The 9,168-nt window shown below is 38.9% G+C and overlaps 1 long non-coding RNA gene across 6 annotated transcripts; it reads left to right on the top strand.

The window, feature by feature from the left end:
* Window positions 1-5,298: 5,298 nt before the first annotated feature.
* Window positions 5,299-8,366, top strand: LOC122021963. Of its 6 annotated transcripts, XR_006122726.1 has the most exons (6): window positions 5,300-5,983; window positions 6,087-6,154; window positions 6,287-6,409; window positions 6,498-6,549; window positions 6,627-7,897; window positions 7,973-8,366. It is a non-coding gene; the product is annotated as an uncharacterized LOC122021963 (long non-coding RNA). The 6 variants fall into 6 exon arrangements; XR_006122725.1 differs by having other exon boundaries at window positions 5,299-5,983; window positions 6,287-6,549; XR_006122723.1 differs by having other exon boundaries at window positions 5,300-5,662; window positions 5,898-5,983; window positions 6,287-7,897.
* Window positions 8,367-9,168: the final 802 nt, after the last annotated feature.

Raw genomic sequence — 9,168 nt, 5'->3', positions numbered from 1 at the left:
GTTCCCACATGAATATCGTGAATGTCCGATTTGTGAACTAGGAAACGATATGCACTACTATTATGGGCATATCCGACAAATACCGCATCGAAGCGTTTTAGGTCCGATCTTTACTTGCTTTGGTTTAGGTACTTGACCTTTGCCAAGCACCCCCACACTTTCAGGTATTTGTACGATGGCTCGCGACCTTTCCATAGTTCATAAGGAGTTTTATCACTTTTCTTATGAGGGATTTTGTTGAGAATGTGATTTGCCGATAATATTGCTTCCCCCCACAAGTTTTGAGGTAAGCCTGAATTTATCAACAAGGCATTCATCATCTCTTTTAGTGTCCGATTTTTACGTTCGGCAACACCGTTCGATTGAGGTGAGTAAGGTGCCGTTGTTTGATGAATAATGCCAGATTCTGAACAAAATTCATTAAACGGTGCACCATATTCTCCACCTCTATCGCTACGAATTATTTTAATTCGTTTGTCAAGTTGATTTTCAACTTTTTTTTTATAAGTTCTAAATGCCTCTAGGGCTTCGTCTTTACTTCTTAAAAGAAAGACATAACAGAATTTTGTGCAGTCATCGATAAAAGTAATAAAATACTTTTTACCTCCTCTAGTTTGCACAAATTTCAAGTCGCATAGATCACTATGTATTAACTCTAGAGGAGTCGTTGACCTTTCCACCGAATGAAAAGGTAGTTTCGTCATTTTTGCTTCCACGCACACTTCACATTTGTGTGTTCCGTCAACATTGACGTTTGGTAATAAATTTAATATAACGAGACGTTTAAGAGTATTATTATGCACATGTCCGAGTCGATCATGCCACAAATTAAAACACTCAACAACATAGCTGGAAGCATTTATTTTATTACCATCAATATTTCGGAGTACAGGCATTACAACCATTTTGAATAGACCCTTTTCTAGGTACCCCTTTCCTACGAAGATATTATTCTTCGTAAGTACAAAGTTGTCTGACTGGAACACTAGCCTAAATCCGGCCTTAACTAGTGCCGCTCCAGAAACTAGGTTCTTACTGATGTCGGGAACATGGAGTACATCAATGAGTGTTAGCTCCTTTCCGGATGTCATCTTCAGAATAACTTTTCCGAGTCCGACAATTGGCGACGTCGTGGAATTATCCATATAGAGCTTCCTGCCATTTATCGGAGTATACTTGGAGAACATCGCCTTATCGGAACAGATATGACGAGTTGCTCCAGTATCAATGAACCACTGCTTCGGGTTGGTATCCACCAAGTTGGCTTCAAATACAACCGCAGTGAGATCCAAGTCCTCAAGAGAGGTTGCGACGTGGTTCGCAGCATCCTTTGGCCCCTTGGTTGGCTTCTTCGGGCGTCTGCAGTCCTTGGACAGGTGTCCTGCCTTTCCACAGTTGTAGCAGGATCCCTTGAACTTCTTTGCTTGTGCCTTCTTCTTGAACTGTTTCGGCTTTTTAGCGTTCGGCTCGACCAGGTTGGACATATCGTCTATAGTCCGCTTGGTTCCTCTGCAGTCGGATAACTTTCGATTATCCTCCTCTATTCGTAGCCTCAGGATCAGGTCTTGCAGCCCTATCTCCTTTTGCTTGTGCTTTAGGTAATTCTTGAAATCCTTCCATGACGGAGGGAGCTTCTCAATTACCGCAGCAACTGCGAATGACTCGTTCAGCTTCATTCCTTCGGCGTCCAGATCATGCAGTATTAATTGCATATCTTGGACTTGAGATGAGACGCTCTTTGAGTCCACCATCTTGAAATCCAGAAACCGGCCGACGATGAATTTCTTCAGTCCGGCATTTTCGGTCTTGTATTTCTTCTCAAGCGATTCCCACAAAGATTTCACTGTCTCCAATGAACAATACACGTTATACAACGTGTTGTCCAAGGCGTTGAGAATGTAGTTGCGACACAGAAAATCTCCGTGCGTCCACGTATCGCAAGCAGCCTTGCTACCGTCCGTAGCGACTGGCGGGTCTTCACGCAAAAACCGTACAAGGTTTAGCGTTGTTAAGTAGAACAGCATCTTCTGCTGCCATCTTTTGAAGTCGGCTCCGGTGAATTTCTCCAGCTTTTCTCCGTACGGAATGGATGTCGGAACGGCCGTCGGAACAGCGGTCGGAATGGCGGTTGGAACGTCGTTGGTATCCATATCAGTTTGTACGGAATATCGTTTACGACTGTTGACTCCGGTAAATTCCGGAGTATGCAAACTGATCGTCGAGGCTAGTGTTCGACACTATCTCCGTAAACGATATTGCTCCGCTACGGTGCTTAACGGATTGTTGCAATTCGTTCCCAAGATACAACGACAACAATCGTCTCGGAATCGTAGCACTCCGACTTCCGAGACCAGCGAACCTTCTCGTAGGCTTCTTGGACTCTTGAATGCACGAGATGAGTGAGTGAATACTTGAGGAAGAGAAGATTAAGTTGAGTGATTTGATTCCAATCTGGAGGGTTCTATTTATACAGAAGGAAGAGGCTTTAGGGAGGGGTGTGACCTTTGGGTGGATTAATCTGGGCCGTCCGGACTGAAGAGTTATAACCCTTCACATAGCCCCTTTAATCTCATCCATCAGATCTAAGAGTTGTGACCCTCAGATCTATCAGCCATCGGATCTGGATCCATTGATCCGATGCTTCAGATCATGTCTCATCCCAAGCCGTCAGATCGTGACTCATTGTGATCCAACGCTCTAGATCGCATCACAAGCGATCCACCATACTTCTTTGATCAACGTTGATCAACGGCTGCCATCCGTTCGCCCAACCAACTGTCCAGTCATCTCCCTTTGCCCACGAGGATGCCACATAGGCACTGCCATGTCAGGTACTAGCCTGACACGTCACCCGAGTGCCATGTAGGCACTGCAATGTCACCTGGAGCATAAATTTAAGCTCCTCAATGCTCCTCGCGACGATGCGAAGTGCGCCTACAAAGCGCCCATTGCGCACGTGGCGGGTGGCGGGCTCACAGGTGCGAGCACCTGCTCGCCCCTGAGCAAAGAGTACCTGGTACTTTTCTGAGTTAACTCCAATAACTCAACATCATTAATAAGTAAGGAATGCACATCGGAAATTTCCGATGTGGGACTATTCTCCCTTGCATTTCCTTAATGAATAACCAACGTTATTTTGGGCCGACTTTGAACATTAATTTCTCATTCACCCTTAATCGGTTTTGAGCAAATTAATAGTCTAAATCTATCTACGCGAAACGTAGATTTCAATTTTGAAGTCAATTACGACTTTCAACAATTGATGGCTTCCGATTTTTCCTCCTCAAAATCGTATTGGTCCATTTAAGCCCTAATATCCAACAAACTATTTATTAAAATAAATTTATCAATTAATTCACCGAAGTTGTGATTCAATCTTTAAAAAGTTGAAAATTTAAGACCGTTGCACCATTATGTTTTTATTGGTAATTCAGATATCCAGTTCTTCGAACCGATTAATTTTAGAGATAACTGATCCAATCTCATAAAAAGTTTCTATCGGCTATCAAGATAAATCAGGAAAGACTAATAGAAGCTATTGTTAACATTCTTTGATCTACTTGGAGGAAAAAATTTCTTATAGTGTGTCGTAACTAAGATGCAAACCTTAAATCATTTAATTATTCGTTGTAAGAGCTAACTGTCGCACCATTATCTTCGATTCTAGAATATGAAATTTCATTATTCAATTATCACCCTTTTCGTTTAATCTTACTCAAGTTTATATAAGGCTCTATTGATGCAATCATATACAAGTTCCATATGGGTCTTATCTTTTATCCGAATTCCAGAAGTAATGCATGTTTAAAAGTAAAAAAAAAAAAAAAGGTGGGGGGTGGGGAGAGGGGGGTTAATTTAGATCAATCAAAAACAAACAAAACAAAAGCAGAGCGATAATATTAATCTAATTTTCCTATCCCAAATGAGTAGTTTTAGCGCCTTATAATGATAGATGTTTGTGTTAAAAAAATAGATGACAAAATCATAACACACATCTAATCTATTCAATACCATCGATAAAGATGACTACTTGAGTTACAATTTATAGCATTGAAATCGTTCACGAATCTCCTCTTCTGTCTCCTATCAATTATATTAGCTTACTCGTCTCTTTCACTTTATTAAGAGAATATGGTGACCCTACATAATAGAAAATGATCGAGACCTTTGGTTCGGAAGATAGCTCCTGGAGGGGGCCATGATCCTTCATCTCATCGAATGTATATATGACAACAAATGATGGAAACCTCTTATCACTTTGTATGACACTTTGCCAAGATTCAAACCACTTTATCAAATTTTAGTTATTTATTTTGATCATCTCCTAGCATTCCACCGCTCATTCTTTTTTCGTTTGCTTGTGTTCATGTGTCGAGAAGTAAACAAAATTTGGACCCCAGTGCAATTGTAGAGGAATATTGATGATATTGATGTTTGTTGTCCGAATCAAGAGGACAACCATTTCATTACTGTGAAAAATATAGATAGCAAATAACTTTTAGGCTCTATCGAGGTAGTAGGGAATTCATCCTAATAGTCGTCCATGTTTTCACTCGGAGATAGATTAGGCTTGCTGTATCTATGTCATTTGAGATAAAATTAGGACATATGGGTTTAAGTGAGTTTCATGATTGTTATGTTTGCTTTCAAGATAACATGATGCTCGATGGATTTGAATTCTTAATGTTATCCCGATCGATTTGTAGCGGAAGTCTTACGAATACCTCTAGGTCATGTCATTATTACAATGACAAAAGGAGAGGAGAGAGAAGAAATGAGAGAAGAAGAGATAAATACGATCTCATCGTCTTTATCCCATAGCCTTTGATCCCTCGCATATTTATTGTAAATGCTGACAACACCTTTTCACTCAGTTTTAGTGATAACAATAGATTGAGTACTATGTTCTTAACATAATGGGAAAATTATTATCGTATAATTTTGATATCATGAATTTAAGTAGTGAAAATATTCTTTTACAATAATGAATAAGGCTGAGTACATAGGTCTAATATGATTTGACTTTTTCTCAAAATGTTACATTGACAGGAGTTTTATGTATCATATTATCACATATTTATAGGTGCTCCGTGCATCATATTACCCTTTTTATCCATTTATTTAACTAAGTGGGCACCCATTGAGTATAAATATCGAATTCACTACGCTGTGCTTGCCATTTGCACACGTGCTTAGAGGGTGTCATGGGAGCGCCCCGGCGCGGCATGATCTATCGCAAATGGGCCGCTCCGGGCCGGATTGTGTCGAGCCCAAAGCTTATGGTTTGCTTGTGCTGAACCAATTTGAATTGAATTGGTTCCTCTTCCCGCCGCCTCCACCCTCTCCTCCTGCTCCCTTTACAGCCTCAGATCTCCGCCACCCATCGTCTCCTCCTCCTCCTCCTCCTCCTCCTCCTCCTCCGCGGTCGATGCAGCTTCCCTCTCTTTGCTCCGAGCCCTAACCCTAACCATCCGTCAATGCCAGAGCTTGCTATGAAGGGAGAGGCTGCGACCCGAGGGGTGTAGGGGAGTCGAATCCAGGCAAGGAGTTGCTCAGGCGGTTCGCCGCCGATAAGGTCGCTGATCAAGCCTTAGAGATCTTCGCTGAAGCACTTGTGATTTCTCTGAGTGAAATAGAAGTTCACCCTTCAGATGGGATTATGGTGATCTATAGTGTGTGCGCTTTTCATTTCTTCACATTACATTACACACGAGTTATTGACAAAGTTATGATCCAATTCTTCAGCATGTAGACTTTAATTATAGTGGATCCAAGTCTCCTCCACAAACCTCCATCCGTGTTCTAAATCCTAAATTGATTTTTTTGGAGCATATTAAATGCTGGTTACTTCGGATTTTATGATCAATTTTCTCGTGGTCCGAATGCTATTTAACCAGCTCCCTCAAAGGATGGCTGATGGCATTGCTCTCAAGAAGCAGCTTTTATCCCAATACGATCTTCTTCAGGCTCAAATCAAAGAGTGGTCTGCTTTTTCTTTGTTCTCCTTTAGTAGCTTTCGTACCACAATGACCTCTTGATGGCGTGATTTTTTTTTTATATTTCTTTACAATGTTTCTTCTTTATAGGTTTGGATATTGGCATGAATATGCCAGTTGGAAAACAAAATTGTAGTCATTGGGGAACCTTCTTATCGGTATTCATTACCATCCCTTTTATCCTTCAGTTTTCTCCCTCAGAGAAAGTATTGTTGATCCATGACTGAATATAACATAGTATTAGAGTGTTTTCTCTGAAGTCCCCATGCTTTGAAACAATCTGTCTTTAGTGCTCGGTGAAGCGTCAACAAGGTACGAAGAAGCTTGGAAAGTTCCCTTTCAGGGAGGATGGAACTGATTGAGAGCTATGCAAAAGTTCTGATGTTCTAGCTGCTGAAGCAGTGAACAATGCAGTCAGTATTACAAAATAAACCATTTCTCATTAACCAGAATTTATTTAAATACTAGTTACTTCCATTTTTATTATACCTCACTATGTAGGAGAACATTGCACAACAAATGCAACAGATTATAGGTAGAAAATCTTGAAGAGGTAAGTATATCTCTTCTGGTGTTTGCATAACTTTGCAGTTAATTTTCTTCCAATTCTGCTTCTTGTATTTTATGTAGCGATGGCGTCTACAAGCTGAGGTAAATGATGAATAGGCTTGTTACATGAAATGGTTTCTTTTGAGGACAAAATACTATAGACGATCATTTGCAGACTTGATTAGTATAAATGTGTTTTGCTTCCGAAACTGGATTTTGTGTTCAAATACTGCATAAAGGCATGCTCCTGATTCAATTACACATGTTAAGTTTGAGCAATCCAGTCGAGTCTAATTATCCGCTCGGGGGAAGTGCAAGGATGTAAAAGCATGAATTTCCCTTTGCTTATACCTTAAACTTTTAGTAGCGTCTCTTAACATTTGAGTGTATAACCTTTCATGCCTACTGTTGGTAGATTGTTCATGATAAGTATGACCTTCAATTAAATGAGATCAATCCAACTTGCAAGATTATGAATATTGAGTAATCCTTTGATAAAAATAATTTCTCAACAAGAATATGCTTTTCCTTGCAAAGTTGCTTATTTATGCTAAGAAAAGTGGATATATTGTACATTCATTTTCCATGAAGTATCCTACATGCATGCATCCTGTATGGGCATTGATGATCCTGCCTTCTGTGAGTCATATACATTAACTTGAAGTTGATCTTTCCCATATCGAAATCAACATTAACCATGCAAGGCAATGAATGGATTGCAGTAGCTATGAGGGAAAATAATTGAGTTAGGTTGTGTCCAAACTGTTTGGCAGGACAACCTAGCAATCTTAATATCCAGTTATTGGACAACTTTTGGATCTTGCATGATGGTTGGGACCCCATTTGGCAGGTGCCTTTGTCTCTCTTTGAAAGAGTTTTCAACAACCAACTGATCAAGATAAGGAAAGGCAAGCACTAAAAATATTCGAAAGTGATACTCCTGTGTGATTAGCTAATTATATTCTCACATCATTGTCATCACTTGAGACTTGACTCTTCATCTATTGTCCATGTACATTTGAGATCTCTATTGCTCACAGGTAAAAAAAGTATTGTAGACTATTGTTGATCTAATGATCTTAACAGATACATAGATGAAAATGGTTAGAGTTAGATGCCTTAAGTTTGAAGATCTTCATTCTTGCGATCCACATTTAATTTTATTTTTTTCCACAGATTTGTTTACCTTAACCTGTTTTATTATGCATAGTGGTCCAGAAGTTCATTTGAATTTGCTCATCTCCCCTGGAATTCATAGCTTAATTGCAAGTTTTTTTTAATCTCTTGCAGAGTGATTAGAAAGCTTGTACTTTTTGGCAAGGAATCAGACTGAGCATTAGGACAAGCAACAGGTTCAACTATTACTTTGTGAGTTAATCAGTTCTTAAAAGTTGGTAGTCATGCATTTACAGGTTAAGTTGTTCTAGGAGGAACTGATTGGTTGACGAGTCACCGAAATTGATTCATTCAAAATCAGGTGGAGTCAATGTAGAGGAAATCTGAGTTCATTGATGGTGACCACCGAGTTCTCCGTTAGACATAATTGGACTCATTGAGTGCCTATGGCTAAGTGTGATGATCATCATTATCATCTCTATTTATTCCCTCTTGATAATGACTTTTTTTTTTCAATAATCTAGGTATCTAGCTTTTATGATCCGATTAAATTTGAAAGAGTTTTTAATTGGCTACCAAGGTAAATCGGAAAGTGTAAATAGATCTTGGTAGACGTCTTAGCATCACAAATAATTTGAATTTCTCAGGTGTAATGTGTATTGGATGAGATTTGAACTCTCGTTATTTAGAAAGCTTATTCCACCATTTACCATTGCATTATAGCCTCGGAGGTCTCTTGATAATGACTTTTTTTTTTTTGGTAATTTAGGCATTCAATTTTTACGATAATTAATTTTGGGGGTGATTTGCCCAACCCTACAAAAGTTTGTCATCGGTTATTGGAGTAAATCGAGAAGTACAAATGGTTTCGACGTATAACCTAGCGTTACAAGTTTTTCAAACTATGCAAGTGTAATGTACTTTGGGTGAAATTTGAACCTTTATTATCTAGGGAGCTTGTCTTGCCTTCTACTATCGCATCATAGCCATGGGAGCTCTTGATAATGATTTTTTTTAGTTGACATCCATTATCCATCTTACGCTAATTAATTTTGGGTTGGCTGGTCCGATTCTATGGAGGTTTTTCACCGATAATCAGGATAAATTAGGAAGTGTTAGTAGTGGGTGGCTCATTAACTTAAAATTCTTAAGTTAATTATCTATTAAGAAAAATTTATCTATTAATTTATCGAAGTTGAAACTTGATTTTTAGATATTTGAAAAATTAAAAAGATATTCACTCTTTTGATGATATGCCACCAAAGAGTCATTATCAAGAGCCCTGGGCAATGACTCTTGATAATCACTTTGAAGTTTATTGATGTTGATTGGTGAATTCCTTTATTAAGGACAATTGGACTGTGCCGACTACTATGTACTATCATCTATTATCTTCAATAAGTAGCTTCATAATCATCAATTGAATGCCTATTTATTTTCCTCTTAGTAAAACATTTTCAAATTTCTTTTAAAAAGAGATTTTCTAAAATTTATTTATATTTAATAA

This window comes from Zingiber officinale, chromosome 9A (genome assembly GCF_018446385.1).
Source record: "Zingiber officinale cultivar Zhangliang chromosome 9A, Zo_v1.1, whole genome shotgun sequence".
Taxonomy (NCBI): Eukaryota; Viridiplantae; Streptophyta; class Magnoliopsida; order Zingiberales; family Zingiberaceae; genus Zingiber; species Zingiber officinale.
Note: the sequence above shows the minus strand (reverse complement) of the source record. Positions and strands in the feature narration are given on the sequence as shown.